Here is a 16,802-nt window from a genome sequence, read left to right as displayed (position 1 = left end):
GCACAGATGAATGCATGGAGGCAGACAATGTCAGAGTGCAGGAAAGCACAAAGTGACGGGGAAGAGAGGTGGTGGGCTGAAGAGAGTAAGTGGCGGGCTGAAGAGAGGGCTGAAGCTGAAAGGTGGCGGCAGCATGATGAGAGGAGGTAGGACTCAATGCTGAGGCTTCTGGAGGATCAAACTAATATGCTCCAGCGTATGGTTGAGCTGCAGGAAAGGCAGCAGGAGCACAGACCACCGCTATAGTCCCTGTGTAACCAACCGCCCTCCTCCCCAAGTTCCATAGCCTCCTCATCCAGATGCCCAAGAACATGGTGGTGGGACCTCCGGCCATCCAGCCACTCCACCCCAGAAGATTGCCCAAGCTACAGAAGGCTGGCATTCAATAAGTTTTAAAGTTTTAAACTTTTAAAGTGCTGTGTGGCCTTGTCTTTCCCTCCTCCACCACCCCTTCTGGTGCTTCTCTCCTCCACCACACCTCCTGGGCTACCCTGGTAGTTATCCCCCTATTTGTGTGATGAATTAATAAAGAATGCATGATTATGAAGCAACAATGACTTTACTGCCTCTGCAAGCGGTGAATGAAGGGAGGAGAGAAGGGTGGTTAGCTTACAGGGAAGTAGAGTGAACCAAGGGGCGGGGGGTTTTATCAAGGAGAAACAAACAGAACTTTCACACCGTAGCCTGGTCAGTCATGAAACTGGTTTTCAAATCTTCTCTGATGCGCACCGCGCCCTCCTGTGCTCTTCTAACTGCCCAAGTGTCTGGCTATGCATAACCAGCAGCCAGGCGATTTGCCTCAACCTCCCACCCCGCCACAAACGTCTCCCCCTTACTCTCACAGATATTGTGGAGTGCACAGCAAGCAGTAATAACAGTGGGAATATTGGTTTTGCTGAGGTCTAACCGAGTCAGTAAACTGCGCCAGCGCGCTTTTAAATGTCCAAATGCACATTCTACCACCATTCTGAACTTGCTCAGCCTGTAGTTGAACAGCTTCTGACTACTGTCCAGGCTGCCTGTGTATGGCTTCATGAGCCATGGCATTAAGGGGTAGGCTGGGTCCCCAAGGATAACTATAGGCATTTCAACATCCCCAATGGTTATTTTCTGGTCTGGGAATAAAGTCCCTTCCTGCAGCTTTTGAAACAGACCAGAATTCCTGAAGATGCGAGCGTCATGTACCTTTCCCGGCCATCCCACGCTGATGTTGGTGAAACGTCCCTTGTGATCCACCAGTGCTTGCAGCACTATTGAAAAGTACCCCTTGCGGTTTATGTACTCGCCGGGCTGGTGCTCCGGTGCCAAGATAGGGATATGGGTTCCATCTATGGCCCCAACACAGTTAGGGAATCCCATTGCAGCAAAGCCATCCACTATGACCTGCACATTTCCCAGGGTCACTACCCTTGAGATCAGCAGATCTTTGATTGCGTTGGCTACTTGCATCATGGCAGCCCCCACAGTAGATTTGCCCACTCCAAATTGATTCCCGACTGACTGGTAGCTGTCTGGCGTTGCAAGCTTCCACAGGGCTATTGTCACTCGCTTCTCAACTGTGAGGACTGCTCTCATCTTAGTATTATTGCACCTCAGGGCAGAGGAAAGCAAGTCACAAAGTTCCATGAAAGTGCCCTTACGCATGCGAAAGTTTCGCAGCCACTGGGAATCGTCCCAGACCTGCAACAGTATGCAGTCCCACCAGTCTGTGCTTGTTTCCAGAGCCCAGAATCGGCGTTCCACCGCATGAACCAGCCCCATTAGCACCATGATGTCCACATTGCCAGGGCCCGTGCTTTGAGAGAAGTCCGTGTCCATGTCCTCATCATTCTTGTCACCGTGCTGACGTCGCCTACTCGCCCGGTTTCGCTTTGCCAGGTTCTGGTGCTGCATATACTATATACTGCTGGATAATGCGTGTGGTGTTTAATGTGCTCCTAATTGCCAAAGTGATCTGAGTGGGCTCCATGCTTGCCATGGTATGGCGACTGCACAGAAAAAAGGTGCGGAACTATTGTCTGCCATTGCCCTGATGGAGGGAGGGGCGACTGACGACATGGCTTACAGGGTTGGCTTACAGGGAATTAAAATCAACAAAGGGGGTGGCTTTATGAGAAACTGAATGGCCCCCTCAAGGATAGAACTCAAAACTGGGTTTAGCAGGCCTTTGATTTCATGGAAGGAGGAAGGAGAAAATGAATACAAAACAAATCTGGTCTATTTCTTGTTTTGAGCCACTTCATCTATCTTTATACATCTTGCTGGCAGCAGATTGTGCAGTATGACCTTTAGCCACCGTCATCTCCTGGGTGCTCAGCAGAAGACGGCGCAGTAAGACTACTGGCCATCATCTTCTGCTGGCTGCTGATTAAAAGACAGTGCACTGCCGATAGGACTCAATTGCCATGAAACGAAACTTAAAAGGGAATTGAACTGGCTGAGTCACTCCCATGTTTGCCCAGGCGCACCTGACCTCATTGAGGTTGGTTAAAAGAGTACCCAGGACTACATCGACGACAGCTACCAGTCATACTGCACTGTCTGCTGCCAAAAGGCAATAAACTGCTGCTGTGTAGCAATGCAGTACCGCGTCTGCCAGTACCCAGGAGACATATGGTGACGGTTAGCTGAGCGGGCTCCATGCTTGCCGTGGTATGGCGTCTGCACAGGTAACTCAAGAAAAAAGGCGCAAAATGATTGTCTGCCCTTGCTTTCATGGAAGGAGGGAGGGAAGGGGGGCCTGACGATATGTACCCAGAACCACCCGATGAGGTCAATGTTTTAGCCCCATCAGGCACTGGGATTTCTACCCAGAATTCAAATGGGCGGCGGAGACTGTGGGAACTGTGGGATAGCTACCCACAGTGCAACGCTCTGGAAGTCGACGGTTGCCTCAGTACTGTGGACACACTCCGCCGACTACATGCACTTAGAGCATTTGTGTGGGGACACACACAATTGACTGTATAAAAACGCTATCTACAAAACCGACTTCTATAAATTCGACCTAATTTCATAGTGTAGACACAGAGTCAGATCTCATCAGACTGAACTGTGGTATCAGAGAATGTGGTGGGTTGGTGGTGGACGTATCTCTGTAGCAGATTCAGGAAAAAAGAACATGAGGCCGGTGAGTGAATCCTCAGTGGCACAATACTTGGTAAAAGGTTTATGTGTGATGAGTGTAAGAACAGTAAATTGCACGCAGCCCCTCCTGGGAAACATCATGAAAGCCCCCACATTGAGGAAAGACAGCTGTTACTTTGACATTCTAATTTTGCTTTGTAATCTAAACTCTGTGCACAAAGGATAGAAATCTTATCATCTACATATGACATTACATTCAAAGTTGTATTTCATGTGGGGAACACCTCCATCCTCCTTTAGGTGCATCCCTCCTGTCAGGACACTAACACTCTTTTCTTCTGTGTGTGCAGAATCCATGGAACTAAATTTCCAACAACTTAATTGATACCTCTTCATCCACGCCTTCCAACCACTTCTAAGAAGCCTGTTCTTCTCTGAAGTGTTCTGTTTATGCAGACCAGATCCAAGACTGTGTGTTTTTTATCACATTGTACCAGTCATGCCTGCAGGCTTGCTGGGGCAAGGACATTCACATTTGTTTGGCAGAGTTTACATTTTAAGGAGCTCCTTACATGCTGATGGGGCGATATAAATAACTCTGGCTTTACACTGTATACAAGTGTTAAATACAGAGGGCCAAATTCTGATCTCAGGAACACTAGTGAAAAAAAATAATCAGACAGTTCTATTTGTTCAGACGGTTACCTGTGTGACGTTGTATGGAATTTGGGAGACACTTGAGGATATTATGAATATTAATATTGTAAAATTGCAATGAGTTGTCAGATATGCCATGTAAAATCTGCAAAAATGTTATAATATACCAAATATGATAATTTCATTTATGTGTTTGTATCACCTTTGTATATTGGATTATAGATATGTCTGTATTACAAAACTTGTGCTATGCTTCTGGGTGACACCCCCAGACAGTTTGGCATCAGCACTGCCTATCCTGGTTGATGGCCCATTAGCTATATAATTGACCCATTGAGAGAAGGCAAGAGATACACCTTATGACTCAGCAAGGCATGCAGGGGCATGCCTATGGACAGAACTGTAAGGCTTCCAAGCCATATGGTGGGCAGCTCGTGTTTGAAACAAAGTAAGCATTAGCTGCATCATCTCCATTTTTACTTCAGTCCTGCTTCTTACCTCTGGAGGAACTTTGCTACAAACTGAAGCTCTGAACAAAGGACTGAATGACCCATCCAAGCTGTGGATGTGTTCCAGAGAGACTTTCAAGCCAGCAAACTCACCAATAGTCCTAGGAACCTCATGGACTTTGAAGCGTTGTATTTTTGTGACTGCTTTACCATTTAACATCTCTCATTATTTTTTCTTTATAATAAATCTTTAGTTTTAGATACTAAAGGATTGGCTGGCAGTGTGGTATTTTGGGTAAGATCCAAACCTATATTGACCTGGTAATGTGGCTGACCCTTTGGGGTCAGAACATTTTTTATATGTGAGCAGAGTTTTTTAAATAACTTCTCACTGTACTGGACCTAGGTGCTGACTGGGAGCCAGAGAACTTGAATGCAATAAAGGGGGATGTGTGATTTCTTTTTTGCTTATTGATAACCAGTGTGGAGGAACAGAAGCAAAGTTTGTGACTGGTTGGGGAATTTAACTTCAGTGTTACCCACCCGTCTTGGAAGTATCTACTCCCCCTTTTGCAGCCTGTCCTGACCTTGGCATTTCCAGTGAGGGCTGCCCAGGCAACAACCTGCATTTATACTGGAATAATAGAGCTGAATTTGCATCACCAATTTCACATCTAGATAGAGAAGGTTTCACACTGCTAATTGGAGTTTGGCATGTGCATTTCTAATTCTGTGGTTCAAATAGGCTCTCAGGTACAGATCCTCAAAGGTATTTATGGGCCTCACTCTCATGGAAATCAATGGGAATTAGGCACTTAATCCACTTTGAGGATCTGGGCCTTGGATACTACAGTAATGCATGGTGGTAGGAGACCTGAATATAGGTTGACTTGTTGATGGGCTAGTTTGAAGACTCTACTTAAACTCTTACCATGAGAGGCTTAACTGTGGATTCTGCATCTGATACTGGATGGGCTTGTTTTACAAAGTGAATGAGGCCATAGTCATTAGTGCTATTGGCAGCATGAGCACATGGATTTAACAGCAGGAAGCTGCTCCCCTCCCAGGAACACAGATGGTTCATCACCCCACCTCCATACCTGGACAGAGGGGATACACCCACTGACTCTAGCCACCACGGGATGTTTACTGTGTGGGATTCATCCTCTTACCTCCTGCTGCGTGCAGGGAAGATGAAAGGCCCACACTCCATGGGCAGTGTTCCTCCCATAACCCTGGTGTGGCACGGGCAGTTAAAGCCCAACCCTCTCTGCAGCACAGAGAAACAGGCCTCATTTCCTCATCCCACCCTACCAGCTCAGTAGCAGTATTGTCAATATCCAGCATTTAAAAATCAAGAGTCAGGCCCTCAAAAATGGAAGATTGGCATAAAAAAAAAACCATGCGTTTTAAACAATAAATGTGGTGTTCCTTTTATTTGTCTTCCGGTTTCTGACCCTTTGGGTCACAAGGGCAGGACACGTTCAAGCTTTTCTTTGCAATGAGGGCCAGAAGCTATTTTTCTTTTAAAACGATAACTGAGATCCTCCCCGCCTCACAGGACTCCAAGCTTAAAAATTAATCAAGTATCCCAGGACTCATGATAAAAACCACATCAGCCGGTGACAGGGATAAATGTCCCACGGGCCCCGCCTCACAGCATCCCCTGGGGCTCCTTCCCCACCCACCCCCTATGACCTGGGCCATCACTGTTCCTGGGCCTGCCCCGCACGGGCCTCTCATTACAGCATCGCCCCCGGGGGTCCCGCACTGCAGCGTCCTCCTCCCACAGGCCCCTCGCCGCGGCATCCCCCTCCCGCACCGGTTCCTCATTGCGTGTCCCTGCTCAGCGCCCCGGGGCCCGGCCGGGGACCTTCTGCGTGAAGGCGCCTCCCCCGCCGCCGCCTTTGGGGGTGCCCGCCCAAGGCCGCGCCTCCTGCCCTCGAGAGGAAAAAGGGGGGCGGGGCGCCTGTCCCTTAAGAGGCCGCTTCCCGCCCCGGAAGCGCCTGGGAGACCCTGCGCTCAGCACCACGGGAACTTTACCCCGGAAGGTTTCCCTGGCAGCCGAGCTTCCCTCGCGGTTTCTCTGCCTCAGCAGCGCCCCCTCTGGCCCCGGAGGCGGCGTGGCTAACCGGGCGGCCCCCCCCCCCCCCACAACCCAAAAAGCCGCGGCGGGCAAGGCCAACCGGCCGCTCTGGACGTTCGTGACGCGCCGCAACGGGCCCATTTCGCACGCCGGCTCCGGAGCCCCGCTGGGCGTGGGCCTTAGCGCAGCCGGTGCCGCGCACGCGCAGATTAGGCGCTTACCTCATCTCAGCCACGCTTGGAAGACTTCCCCCTCTCCCCCCAGGGAGCTCTGCGGGAGGCGTTTCCGGCCGCTCTGACCTTCCCCGGCGCTCCATGGGGAGAGGGAAAGTCCGCAAGAGAGCGACACCCTAGCGCGCGTGCGTCCTGCTTGCTGGGGAGTCTTCTAGATTCGAGGGCCTGACAAAAGGAGTGCGCTTGCGCGCTGGGCATTCGCGCTTGCCTGGTAGTCCTGCCACTCGGGGCTGAGTGCGCCTGCGCTCTGAGGGTTCCATTCTTACCCAGCCCCAGCAGCGGTAGCCTTGGGGTGGAGGAGCAGCAGCAGCAGCAGCCATGCACTGCAGTAGGTGCCGTGGGAATTAAGCGGGATCTGCTGCTCCCATTCTACCGCATGCACCCTCTGTAACGTCCATGAGGCCAGTTTTCCTTGCACCCTCCCCCCATCTGCCTTTCCAGCAGCTCCAGGTAAAACCCCAGTGTCATGTAGCATGGGGTTGCTATGTGGGGGGAGGGGGCTGCAATCAGCCCTTGGCTTGTTGGGGTGGAGGGGGAGGGATGGGAAGGGGGAGGGGAAGCATTGTTTGGTGAAATCAATAGGTTACAGAGCTGCCTCTGCTCTGTGGCTGGGCTGGGCACAGCTGGGACCCTGACCGGGGCTCATGGTTAGGGGAAGTACATGGGCTTTCCAGCAGGGTTTGTTCCTGGCCGTTTCGCCCAGCTTATCAGTGTTTTAAAGTATTTGTTTTTTCTAAAAATAAGGATTTTGTATTCAGTTGCACACACATGAAAGAACAGACTTGGCAGGCACTAGCACTGTGGTAGCCCACCGTAGGAAAAACTGTGGGATTGTGATTTGCAGAGGGAATTCACTTCCCTTGTTCCAGACATTTTAAAAATGGACAAAGCACTACAGAAAACAGTGTAAGGACGAATCCGGTACTGGCTGGGAGGGGTGGACTGGATGATCTAATAGGGCTTTTTCCTCTGATTTGAGGATGGGTTTTAGAAATCTAAACCGCGGGGGCTGGGGAGTACAGACCCAAGGCTTTTGTTTCATCCTTAACTCTCCCTGCTGTGCTTAGATCTGAGATTAGTGCATGGCTGCATGTGCTGCAGTACTTGGGTACAATAGGCGATTTTACTATTAGTTCCTTACCCCTGAATCTCCATTCTAACAGTGTTTAGTTAGATCCTTTATTGTATGTTCATTATTTAAAAAAATCTGGCTATGTAATCTGAATAATTGACATAACAGCCTTTAATGATTCTTGGTGTGTACTACTAGATGTTCTCAATCTGTGGATTATCATGGTAGTGCACTTGCTCTGAATTGTGTCAGTGGGATCAAGGTTGTGATCTATAAATAACCGTGTCCCCATACAATGTATGGTCAGTAAGGGTTCTGTAATACTTTAGTGCATATTTAGTAGTTGATATTGAGATTTGAGTAACTTGACAGTTTTTAATGATGTACTAGTGACAATGTCTAAGGCAGGAGGCTAGAGGACTAAATAACTTGTTTAATTCAAAGCTGTTTAGAGGGTGGTGAAAAGACAAATTATTTTGCTCATCTGGAGTTTAAAAGCATGTATTGATTTGAACAGATTAGTTAATAATTAGTTTTTGGGTCATGAGCATGTGAGACCAGCTTTGCCTTACAGAAAGATAGAGATGCTAAATAAACCTTTTCATGTTGCTCCTCAGGATGTGCTCTCCCCTCAGATACATGTATGCCACTTCAATAGGAAGGGAGTCTCCTTACCCCTTCCTTAAAGAACATGTCTAAAAAACAGTATTAGTGGACATACTGGATGGACACACTGCAGTAGGTTAGAGGCTATGCAGAAAGAGCTATATCCTGGAAGGTATATTAAGAATTAGGACTGTTTAGATTGGTGGTTGACAGTTGTCACTGCTAGTTTGATTGTGAAGCAGAACTTGGCAAAGGCTTGTTATTAAAATCTGAAGTAGGAAAATATTTGCTTGCAAGAGCCTACCTGCACACCGTATCTTATTAAAAAGTGCAAAGCTTTAAGAGGAAACTGGTTTTTGTGTGTGCTTTGCTTTAAAAAGCACTTTTCATTACATCTTAGGCTGGCTTCAGTTTTTACATTTGATCTGTCATTGTCACTCAGGTTATGTCTCCACTATCACTTTTGTCGGGTAAACTTATGTTGGTCAGGGGTGTGAAAAAAACACTCCCTTCACCCACAAAAGTGCTGGTGTGGATAGCACTATGTCGGCAGGAGACCCTCTCCCGCTGACACATCTACTGCAGCTCGACACATCTACCGCCACTCGTTGGGGGTGTGGTTTAATTATGCCAGCAGGAGAGCTCTCTCCCACCAGCAAAGAGTGGAACCAGCTGGCCCGCTATAAGGTTTGTTGTGTAGACATATTTCAGAGTAGCAGCCGTGTTAGTCTATATTTGCAAAAAGAAAAGGAGTACTTGTGGCACCTTAGAGACTAACATAGCCTCAGTACCCAGTCCAGCTTCCACTGATGCCTTTTAATGGGAATTTAGATAAGGTCCTGGGTGAGGGTGTCACTACGCTCTCAAATGAACTTGCGCAGGAAGATGATAAAAGACAAAAGCACCCTATCATCTGTGAGTGAACACTTTTTACAAAGTGATCACTCTATATTGGACCTATCAGTCCACATCCTCAGAGGAAACCTGCACAACATTTTCAGAAGCTGAGTGTGGGAGCTTAAATTCATAACTTTGCTAGGTACTGAAAATCGTGGACTGAATAGAGACACTGGAGTTATGGCTTATTACAACAATCTATAACCTACTAATAACCCCACTGCCAGCTGCTCCTCCACCCCCCTTTACAACTGGAGTTATGTTAATGGGGCACTTCATCTTGAATATGTGTGGTAACTACTTGTGCAAAACAATCTGTTCCACCTTGATTTTGCAGTGACACTCTGGTATGTTTCCCAGACCTAAATGAGAGCTCTGTGTCAACTTGAAATCTTGTCCATCTCACCAACAGAAGTTGGTCCAATAAAAGATATTACCTAGCCCATCTTGTCTCTCAATACAGGGAGATAGGCTTGTTGCTGGACCAAATCCTGTAAGCGCTTGAGTGGTATGCTAAGGACCAACTTGTGGAAAAAAGACACAAAATGAAGAAGAAGGGGAAACTGCTATAGGAGGATCTAAAGGAAGCCTGGACATAGTCATTTAACATATGTGTCTAAGGCCTTGTCTACACTGCATGGGTAATTCGATCTAAGCTACGCATTTGAGTTACGTGAATAGTGTAACTCACATCAACGTAGCTTAGATCTACTTAATGCGGGTCCACACTACACGATGTTGATGGGAGACACTCTCCCATTGACTCCCCCTATTGTTCTCGAGCCGGTGGAGTACAGGAGTCTACGGAAGAGTGACCTGCGGTCAATTTAGCGGGTCTTCGCTCGACCTGCTAAATCAGTCGCCAGTGCATCAATTGCCACTCGTGGATCCCCTGGTAAGTGTAGACAAGCCCTAAGATATTTATACAGCTCCATTATTGTGATGTCTGAGCTCTTCACGGTCTCTAATGTCTTTATCCTTGCAACATCACTCTGAGTTAGGGAAGGATAATTATCCCCTTTTTACAGAGAGGGAACTGGGGCAGAGGTGGAGCCATTTGCCCAAGGTCACGCAGGATGTCTGCGATGCTGCAGGAAACTGAACCCAGGTCTTCCAACTCCTAGGCTAGTGCCCTAAGCACTGGATTATACAAATCCCTCCCAAACCTCAGTTTCATGCGTTTCTGATAGTAAACGAAAGAGATCTCTACTTTGTTGCTTATGTAGGCTGAGCTGGCAGGTGATGGGAGGGGTAGGATGCAGTCTCTAGCCTCAAACTTTTATAGCAATTTTGTAAGATACAGCCACTTAAGCTACATTTTACTAAGTCATCTAAGCTGCTCATCTTATCTTCGTTGTTGCATATCAACTGCAACTTCCCCCAGTGGTGCCTCTTTGGTGCTTCAGAAACTGAATGGTAGCATCAGAGGTAACGTAACTCATCATCGTTCCATCCTTTCCTCCAGTAACCCTAACCTGAAACAATGAGCCTACTGCCTGACTTGGTTGTCTTCTCCCTGACGGTGCCAGTTTGGTGCTGCAAGCAGAGGAATCTCTCTCCCTGCTGTACCAAATGAGCACTGTTTAGATGACATAGAACAGCTTTTGACTGGATGAAGGTAAATGATTTTTGCTTGAGCCAGGCATAACGTGGAGGGAGCCACAGTGAAATCTCCAGCCTTACCCTTACTCGCTACTATAGATCTTGATCTGAAGGAGCCTCCCTATTCCAGTCCTGAACCCTGGGTCCCCCAACCCTATGGAGACTCCTCAGACCTGACTTAGTTTTATTTGCTGACTCACTTCAACCAATGGGACTGAAGTATGCAAATAAACTGGAGGGAGGGACTGGTGATTGGCTGAATTATCTTGGTCAGTGCTCTTCTATCTGCAGCACCAAATGGTCACTGTGTGGAAATTGGATTTTTCTGGTTTTCTGATGGTCACCAAAATCCATAGGGTCTGTTCCATTTACCTAGAACGTTCTCTCAAATTTTGGAATTGATTGGGCGCAGTCTTCAAAAGTTAATGCATTACAAATAGAGAAATGCCATCGTTTCAATGTTAGGCTTCACTTCTCTTGTCCAATAACTTATAGCACTACAAGTGAGACAATAGCACGTTTTTGAGAGAAAGAAATACATTTGAGTAACCCATTTTACACTCTCCAGAGGGACAATTGTACAGTGTGCCTGCCGATAAAGAAATTAGACTGTCAAAATAAGTGTCTTGAAGTACTGCAGAAACCTTAAGTCTGAGCTGTGAATAAAGTGTATCAAAAGCAGACAGAAATTAATGATAACTTTTCTTGGTTTGATTTTTTTTTTTGGGGGTTGTCCTGTATGTTGTGCAGATCCTGCAATTCTTTTCTGTATGATACGGATTCAATCAAGGCCGGTTAGCAGTCTCTTTTAGACGGTGACAGCCAACTTGAAGTCTGGTTGGTTTCAGAATGAGTTATTGTTTCTGGTTTTACACCCTGTCCTGTAGGACCATACCAACCCTTAAAGTTTTACAGTCCCTCAAACGGGAAACCTATTGGAAAAATCTACACTTTTTTGCCCATTGAGACAGGGCCTGTGTGTGCCAAGAACACATCAGTTATTCTGTTACCAGGATGAATGGAGCAGTCATCCAGCAGAGGAAGGGGGTGGGTGTTATGGCATCCTTTTCTACATAGAACTCTCATAGTTCTGACCACTAATTTAATGGCCTAGACTAGCTGAATGGTGCTTTCTACCCTGTTCTGTGTTCTAATCAGGTTCTTGTACTACATCCATCATCGTGGTATCCTACTTGGATGCTTAGCTCTGTCACGGTATTTCAGGTATTTGTTTATATCAGATTAACTTGTTATAAGCCTTCAAAAACTATCTGAAACCCTTGAATGATCTCTTTAAAGACAGTGGGGAGACTGATGAATAAGGCTATGTTTTAATCACAAATATTTTTAGTAAAGTCATGGACCTGTCACAGGCAGTAAACAAAAATTCATGACTTGTACTATATACCCCTGACTGAATCTTGGGTGCTCTGGGGTAGGCAGCGGCCCAGGAGAGCCGCAGATGTTTGTGGGGTGGCAGCCCCGGGGTGGGGTGGGACGTGAGGTGGCCCGGGACCCCTGCTGCTGCTGGGGAGGTTGGGGGGTCTCGGTGGCCTGAGACTTCCCCAGCAGCAGCCAGTGCAGCTGGCCCACAGGCTGCCCCTGGGCAAGCCACACCAGCCACTGCAGAAGTCACAGAGGTCCCGGAATCCATGACTTCCGTGACAGATTCGCAGCCTTATTGATGAATGAAATATGCACATGTTCTTCAGCGTCCTGCACTATAATAAGTCTCTCTGTAAAATTTAGAGAGACATCACCTTCATCTGGCACAGTTATTCCTTTTATCCAGGGATATTTTTTTTATTTTATTTTTTTTAAAGAAGCTTAGTTAAAAAGGTTTCAACCACTTATGTTACAGGAGGGAAAGAAGGAAAGGTTTTATTTAAGGGCAATTTCAAACAGCTTTGGTCTTAATGTATATATAGTTTGTGGACTTATTTCACTTAGCCAAATATCTGAAGGGTCTGATCCCCAGGCAGGTAGAGTGCAATAGTTGGTGCATGACTTACTAAATGTGGGGGTGGCATTGATGTTAATTTTTAGAAAGGAAGTGTCTTTAGATTATTGCAAGGGAATGGATCTTAAAAAATAATTATTTTTTCTGTAGTAATCGCTGACAGTGGAAATAGACTATCTGAGCTCTAGTTCTAATACAGTAGCACAATCCTGCAGTGTTTTGATTTCAGATAACTTCTAAAAAATGTTACAGTAGATTTAATTGGAACTTAAATGACCTAAGACACACTTTTATAGGTCTTTAGTTTCTCTGTTTTTTTAAGGAAATTGAGACAAACTTGAGCTGACTCTGCTCCTTCACTGCAGATCTGATCAACATGGGATCTGATCTAACTTGCGCATCCAGTAGACCCTGAACAGAAGGCGCCATCCAGGGGAGCGGGCAAAGGGGACCACCTTTGCACCGTCTGGATGCTGGGCTGATCTGGGGACTGAAGTGGCCCCCAGTTACTCTAATTTATGGCAGTCTATCCTAGACTTTACAGGCTGCAGCGTAGCCCAGAACATCTGTAGCTCTTAGCGGTGCACCCCTGCCTCTAGTGGTCCCCCCCTATGCTGCGTCTTGCAAGGAGGGGCAGTTTGGGGCTACGTGTAGTGGCTCGATGCTGTGCCTGTAATGAAGGAGTCTTTCCTCATCTACTTCTGGGCATTTTATGGCCCCTATATACTGCCAGAGCTGGGAACAGAATCTGCTTAAGCTAGAGACCTGTCTACAATAGATCTCCCACTGTTGTTGCTAATGCTGATCTGACAGTAATAGGCAGTTTTTAGAAACTCTAGTGTAGACAGGACCATTGTCTACCCTATTCTCAGGAACACTTCCAAGGTTGGCCTACAGTTTCCACCATTGCTAGCAGCTCTGGAGCTGTTCTGGTGGTGCATTAGGACTCCTCTCTTTTAGTATAAAGAAAGCCAGTGTGGGGGGAGAAACCTATGTGGAGTAGTGTTGGACAGGAATGCACAGTCATCCAAACACCGTAACTGGAAAGCCACAGTTCAGTCTTGGCAAGACTTCCTTATGGAAATTGAGGCCTGTGGAATAAGTTGTTTCTCAAACTGCTGACTTAAAAATCTGCAATAAAGATATTAATGACTTTCTGGGCCCACCTGAGGTTTTTTCCCCTCCCCCCATTGTTTTGTTTCTTATTGGTCTTAATACCAGCAACAACCTGTTGTAACTAAGATGGAACAACAGTCTTCTGTTAAATGTTACATATTTAACTTAACTGCTTAGGAGGAGAAGTACTTGTGTAGTAAAATGCAGCTATAAAACCTATTCATTTAGACTCTGGAGCGGTTACATAAATCTCTTCCATATGTAAATAACGCAGGGCTCTTTTGAAATGTAGACTAGATAACAAGGCTTCTTTCCTCTTCCCTCTCCTCTTCTTCCTCCCCCCACCCCCCCATACATGATTCAAAGGCAGATGTAGTTAGATCATTTTAAAAAGCCATAGCTAAAGATCCCTAGCTGAACACTCAGTGTACTGACATTTCATTTGCCTCCTTCACTCCCCCCATCATCTGTTCTGCATTTCTTAAGGATTGGATGTGGCAAGATCTAGCTACAGTGCTTGGGTAGTGGCAGTTGACTTTGTTGCCTGTTGATTTCTAGGAGGTTGTTGAAAGCTTCCAAGCAGTTCTGTTCGCTTAACACAGCTTTAGACTTGGCCACAGCCTCTCCTCCCAAGTATGGTATGGAGTCAGAAACCATTAAGTTAGTATTTCTAGCAACTTATTCTGTGTCCTCTTCTAATCTTAGACAGAGTCCTCCAGAAGATCCCACAGTAAACTCACACTGCTCTCACATGGACGTGTGGTCCAAACACAGGGATTTCTAATTTGTAATCCCCTCCAACTCTTGTGGCCTTGGCAAGTCACTCTCTTCCAGTCCTTGGCTCCTGCTTTCCAGCTGGGACACTTGGGGGCGGAGGGTTAGTTAAGGTTTGTAAAGTGCTTGGAAAATTTAAAACTGTGGCCGCTAGGTAGGATTTTCTTTGAGATTTTTTTACCCAGAATAAATCCCATCTTTAGTCATGACCTGTTGTTTAGTTTGAATGTTGAGGAATGAGTCCTAATGGTTGGCTAAGACAAGTTCTGAAACTTATTATGCATACTTGATTTCTGTAAAGGATCAGACTTTTCTCTTGCCTGGAAAAAACTTTTCCTATGTCCCATTGCTTTCATGCACTGACTAGACTTCTTGTGTTGGAGCGTCCCTAGCAGCTCCCTTTGGTCCTCTGATAGACAAGCTGTGGCATTGTCCCCTCTCTTTTTTGAACTAATGAGAAACTTCATGCTTCAGAAACCTCATGCAATAAATCTGTTTTACCTAAGGGAGTTCTGCTTCTTGTACTCACACAAACAACACACTTCTTGCCTGTCTCCTGTGCTTTACTAGCCGGTTATGTATTAATAGGGAGTGCCAGGAGGATTTGTGAAAGTAATAAGTATAGTAGTTTCATCCGAACCCATTATTGAGATCTCCTTAAAACCAGATTATCCTGCTCTCATGTCCAGCATGTGATTGTGTATCTTCTCAGAAAGTTGTCTTGCCATCTGTTGTGCACTCCCCTGCCCGAAAAAAAGGCAAGAAAATAGCTAATGTTGGGTTTGTCAGTAACAGATATCTCAGAGAGGAAGGGTGGTCTTGTGCTTACAGCACTAGACAGTCTCTCAGCAGACCAGGCTTCAGTTCCAAGCACTGCCAAAGACCTCATATGTGACTTTGGGTAAGTCGCTGAATCTCTGTGCTTGGTTTTCCCATCTGTAAAATGGGGATACTACTTTTCTCCCCCATTTGTCTCTTATCTTTTTGGATTATACACTTAGAGACAGTCTCCCCCTCCAGGTACAGCTTGCTTAGGGTCATAATCTTTGTTCAGGGACTCTAGCTGCTACTGCAATTACAGATAGCTAATAAGGGTGAGGTTCTCAAACTTTTCTGGTGTGGACTACCTCCCTTCCCACTGATGATTGTGTGGGCCACTTTTCCCACTGGTGATCTACTGACATCCCCCTGGCAACTGTAGCAGTTTGCTTACAGGGGAAAATATTCAATGTATCTTAACTTATTTTAATGTGATCAGGAAAAGAGGAGAACCAATAACGTATGACCCAACTGCAAGTCTCCTCAAAGCACTGGTGGTCCATGTATTGCAGCTTGCGGTCCCGCAGCTCCCGTTGGCTGGGAATGGTAAACCGCAGCCACTGGGAGCTGAGGGACTCCATGCCTGCGAACGCTCCAGGTAAACAAAACATCCCGACCAGCCAGCGGCTTACCCTGATGGGCCAGGAGCCGAAGTTTGCCAACTCCTGAAATATAGGGTCGGTTTATGAAAGGGTCATACATTTTTTACTATTTTTACCTATTCATCTTGGGGGGTCAGCTTATAAATGAACGGGCTAATGAACAAATTATATATATATATATATGGTAAATCTAGCCTTTACGCTAAATTTGGTGTTTCTTGCTAATGAGGAGGATACACTATCTATACACATTTATTTAAGCAATTATATGGATTCTTATTTTTTACCTTTTTATGATGATAGAAAATGGTGAATGATGTATTTATTTTGCTAAAAGACCAATTTTTTACTTGTAATTTGTGCCAAGCTCCCTTTGGATGGAAATTCAAATTTAACTAAAATTCACAAAACATTTTTTTAAATTAAAACTAACTTAAATATTCTGGATACATAAGAAAGCTACAGTTTATCAAAACATGTTTTGCGTTTAAAACTAATTGATCTGTTTAAACAAAGGGAGTATTATCTGTAGCTGATTAATTCAGCTGATCCCTTCTGGTAACCATGTCCTTCAAGATTTTAGAAATAATGGATCTCATCCTTTCTCATCTCATTTTTATTCATAAATTGGAAGAGAACAAACTTTCCTGCTTTTTGTACTCTGAATGGACTAGTCGTTGACCTGATCTAGTTGAATAAACTGGAATTAAGAAAATATTTTCTCTGCATGTGCAGAAGAAGCTAGTGCTGTCAAAAGCTGATTTAGCACTTCAGCGAACTCTGGTTCTAGGTGCTTAGCCAGTCACTTCCACCAGGTCAGGGGTTTGACTTTCTTTAAAACT

At 45.9% G+C, this 16,802-nt stretch overlaps 1 protein-coding gene across 39 annotated transcripts in view; it reads left to right on the top strand.

Moving 5' to 3' along the window:
• Positions 1–6,536: 6,536 nt before the first annotated feature.
• CLASP1 (cytoplasmic linker associated protein 1) overlaps positions 6,537–16,802 on the top strand; it is a 290,372-nt gene continuing 280,106 nt past the window's right edge. For 3 of the 39 annotated variants that reach the window (XM_038421082.2, XM_038421087.2, XM_038421086.2), the window contains exon 1: positions 6,544–6,962. The gene's annotated coding sequence lies outside the window, so the exon portion shown is untranslated. Of the gene's footprint in view, positions 6,963–16,802 lie in introns of all 39 variants that reach the window. The other 36 variants (XM_038421083.2, XM_038421084.2, XM_038421088.2 and 33 more) reach the window with 23 other exon arrangements.

This window comes from Dermochelys coriacea, chromosome 11, assembly GCF_009764565.3.
Source record: "Dermochelys coriacea isolate rDerCor1 chromosome 11, rDerCor1.pri.v4, whole genome shotgun sequence".
Lineage (NCBI taxonomy): Eukaryota > Metazoa > Chordata > Testudines > Dermochelyidae > Dermochelys > Dermochelys coriacea.
Note: the sequence above shows the minus strand (reverse complement) of the source record. Positions and strands in the feature narration are given on the sequence as shown.